Source organism: Danio rerio, chromosome 19 (assembly GCF_052040795.2).
Source record: "Danio rerio strain M-AB ecotype USA chromosome 19, GRCz13ab, whole genome shotgun sequence".
NCBI lineage: Eukaryota > Metazoa > Chordata > Actinopteri > Cypriniformes > Danionidae > Danio > Danio rerio.
In genome coordinates, this window is record NC_141039.2 from 1,095,001 (window position 1) to 1,100,000 (window position 5,000).

The window sequence follows — 5,000 nt, forward strand, 5'->3', positions numbered from 1 at the left end:
ATACATACACACACACATACATACACACACAACAGGCCTTGTGACAGCAGGCCCTTCTGATAAACAGACCCCCCTTCAACACACATGCACGCGCACTAGTGCACACACACACATGCACACACACACTCACGCATGGTTCTGTTGGTTTGGACTCCAGCATGGCCCAGTGCTCTGTGTTTCTCTACAGTGTGTGTGTGTGTGTGTGTGTGTGTGTGTAGACTCAGACTGAGCATGATTCAGTTCTAGTACACTAGCTAGTGTTCTTCAGAAGTTGGAGTCCGCCTATTCAACCAATTTTATTCCTGTCTTTCCTTCCATCCATTCATAATTATTTCAGTTATTCCGTCCATCCATCCTTCCACCCACCCATCATCCATCCTTCAGTCTATGTGTTTTTTTTCTTCCATCTAGCCTGTTGGTCATCTGTCCATCCATCATTTTTGTTGTAGTTCCATGCATCCAACCATTAATTTTTCTTTTGTCATCCATTCATTCATCCATCTGTTTCATGACATCCATCCTTATTTCATTCCATCCCTCAATTCATCTATCTTTTTTCATTCCGTCAATCTCTCATTCCATTCCTCCATCCATCTTTTTTCATTCCATCAATCCATCTCTCATTCCATCCCTGCGTTCACCCATCTTTGTTTCATGCTATCCATTCATCTTCATCACATCCATCCCTCCATCCATCTTTTTTGTTCCATCCATCCTTCTTTCATTCCATCCCTTCATCCACCCATCCATCCATCCACCTATTTATCAAGTTTTTCATCCATCCATTAAGTTTTCTGTCTATTTATCCATCCATCTATCCTTCTAACCAAACGCCCATCCATCCATCCATCCATCCATCTATACATACATCCATCCATCCATCTTGGTTTTATTCCATCCATCCATCTATCCTTCCATCCCTCCATCTTTGTTTCCATCTATCCATCCAAGTTTTCTATCCATCCATCTATCAAGTTTTCTGTCTATCCTTCTGTCCAGACGCCCATCCGTCCATCCATCCATCCATCCATCCATCCATCCATCCACCCATCCATCCATCCATTCATCCATCCATCCATCCATCCATCCATCCATCCATCCATCCATCCATCCATTCTTCCATCCATCCTTGTTTTTTTCCGTCTCTCCATGTGTCCATATTTAATTCCATTCATCTCTTTCCATCCCTTCATCCACCCATCTCTGTTTTCATCTATCCATCCAAGTTTTTTATCCATCCATCCATCCATCCATCCATCCATCCATCCATCTATATATCTATCAAGTTTTCCATCCATCCATCCATCCATCCATCCATCAAGTTTTCTGTTCATTTATCTACTCATCTGTCCTTCTGCCCGAACGCTCATCCAACTTTGTTTTATTCCATCTCTCCATGCATCCATCTTTAAGTCCATCCATCAATCTTTTATTCCATCCCTCCATTTACCCTTATTTTTTATTCCATCCATCCATCTTTTTCGTTTCATCACTCGATCTCCCGTTGTATCTATAAATCTATCTGAAATTCTGTTAGTCATCCATTCATCCTGCCTTACATCATTCTATCCGATGATCCATCCATCTTTAAATGTTTTTGCTCCACCCATATGTGTTTAAAAATCCTGGTTAAACAACAATCTTGGTTTGTTGTAGTGGTTGTGCGAGTAATCTTTGCACTTTACACTTCAGCCGATCTACAGGGTCTCAAATTCTAAATCAATTTGTATTTCATAAATATATATATATATATAATGCCCTGAAGAAGTCTTGCTGTCAGTTAATCTTGTAACTAATCGAACACAAACTAAACAATGTAATGAAGTGCTTTGAAACACAACTCTCTGCAGACACCAAATTGCCATCCCGCGAGTAAAGTCAAATCCGTGACAGAAAGTCCAGGCTGTTCTCAGATCAGCTGCTGTGGGGAAACTCCACCAGCACATGACAGGAGTGTGTCGCTTTGGATCGTCTGTTGGGTGTTTGCGTTTCCTTCTGTGCTTGTAGGTTAGCCATGACGGCAGTCCAGACACATGCGATCTACCCTGAACATGCTGCCTGCGAGAGAAAGAGAGAGAGAAAGAGAGAGAGAGAGAGAGAGAAAGAGAGAGAGAAAGAGGTCTTGGCTTGTAGGATTTGGACCTCTCAGCCTAGAAACAGCCGGCCCAGTTTGGACTCAGACCTGGTGTTAATGTTCTTTTTTCCCCCAACACAAATCTGTTGTGTAGCAACCCCCAGATTCTCCTTTACCCACACACCGCATGTGTTTTTAAATGCGCGCACACACACACACACACACACACACACACACACACACACACACACACACACACACACACACACACACACACACACACACACACACACAGACTTGTTCTACTATACATATCGTATATTCTCTTCTCTACCCCTAAACTTTACACTGTTATTCTGTCCACATTCTAATCTCACTCACCAAACTTTACAGTTATTCTGTCTATATTCTGATCACACACACCAAACTTTACACTTTAATTCTGTCTATATTCTGATCACACACACCAAACTTTACACTTTAATTCTGTCTATATTCTGATCACACACACCAAACTTTACACTTTAATTCTGTCTATATTCTGATCAGACACACCAAACTTTACACTTTTATTCTGTCTATATTATGATCACACACACCAAACTTTACACTTTTATTCTGTCTATATTCTGATCACACACCAAACTTTACACTTTTATTCTGTCTATATTCTGATCACACACCAAACTTTACACTTTTATTCTGTCTATATTCTGATCACACACCAAACTTTACACTTTTATTCTGTCTATATTCTGATCCCACACACCAAACTTTACACTTTTATTCTGTCTATATTCTGATCACACACACCAAACTTTACACTGTTATTCTGTCTATATTCTGATCACACACCAAACTTTACACTTTTATTCTGTCTATATTATGATCACACACACCAAACTTTACACTTTTATTCTGTCTATATTCTGATCACACACCAAACTTTACACTTTTATTCTGTCTATATTCTGATCACACACCAAACTTTACACTTTTATTCTGTCTATATTCTGATCCCACACACCAAACTTTACACTTTTACTCTGTCTATATTCTGATCCCACACACCAAACTTTACACTTTTACTCTGTTTATATTCTGATCACACACACCAAACTTTACACTTTTACTCTGTTTATATTCTGATCACACACACCAAACTTTACACTTTTATTTTGTCTATATTCTGATCACACACCAAACTTTACACTTTTATTCTGTCTATATTCTGATCACACACCAAACTTTACACTTTTATTTTGTCTATATTCTGATCACACACCAAACTTTACACTTTTATTTTGTCTATATTCTGATCACACACCAAACTTTACACTTTTATTTTGTCTATATTCTGATCACACACACACCAAACTTTACACTTTTATTCTGTCTATATTCTGATCACACACGCCAAACTTTACACTTTTATTCTGTCTATATTCTGATCACACACACCAAACTTTACACTTTTATTCTGTCTATATTCTGATCACACACACCAAACTTTACACTTTTATTTTGTCTATATTCTGATCGCACACACCAAACTTTACACTTTTATTCTGTCTATATTCTGATGGCACACACCAAACTTTACACTTATTCCGTCTATTTTCTGATCACACACACCAAACTTTACACTGTTATTCTGTCTATATTCTGATCACACACACTAAACTTTACACTTTTATTCTGTCTTTATTCTGATCACACACACCAAACTTTACACTGTTATTCTGTCTATATTCTGATCTCACACACCAAACTTTACACTTTTATTTTGTCTATATTCTGATCACACACCAAACTTTACACTTTTATTCTGTCTTTATTCTGATCACACACACCAAACTTTACACTTTTACTCTGTTTATATTCTGATCACACACACCAAACTTTACACTTTTATTCTGTCTATATTCTGATCACACACACCAAACTTTACACTTTTATTCTGTCTATATTCTGATCACACACACCAAACTTTACACTTTTATTTGGTCTATATTCTGATCACACACACCAAACTTTACACTGGTATTCTGTCTATATTCTGATCACACACACCAAACTTTACAAAGTAAAATAGTTGGTATATTCTCCTATTGTTTATGTAAACTGTCAGGCATGCACCATCAGATTTTGGCTGGTATTATAGAGTGTGTGTGAGTCTGGTGTGTGGGTGTATTTGGTTACTAGAGAAAAGCCTTTATGTGTATGTGTGTGTGTGTGTAGGCTGGTGTCTGGGACAGTCCTGATGTGTGTATTGAAGGCGAGGTGCACCAGAGCTTGATTCGAGGACCTCTGCAGAAGCGGGTTTTTGTATGAGGTCACCAGCGTCTCAACCTGAGCGTGTGGGAGGTGTTGAGGAGACCGGGCAGCAAAAACACACACAGCACGACATTTGTGGTGGGCTGCATTCAACACCACAAATCTGTGCTTTCGTTTTCACATCTGATCACATTTGCACACACACACACATGCATGTTTGCAGGCATCTCGTGCTGCATGCAAATAAGGAGATTTGTATGAATTGTATTGTCATTACATGTTGCAGTTATGATTGTTTTTTGAGAGTTTGCTTGGTTCAGTAGGGTGAGTGTGGTTTTTACTCTACAGTGTGTTCTGACTCGCCCACAGAGGAAATATACTGGGGTGCAAAGCTCACTAGCAAGTGAACTATAGTGAACGTTTGACAGTCTGTGTGCTTGTCTAAATGTGCATTAATGTTGGATACAGCTGGAAGGTACCTGTAAACTCAGTGATTTTTAAATACAATTTTACCTTTTTATGTGTTGTGTTTACAAAACAGATAAACAAATATGCAATATTGCAATACCAATTATACGTTTATTTTGTATCATTGTATCATTTTATTATTTCTATTTAGTTTTTAGGTTATGTAATTTTATTTTATGTA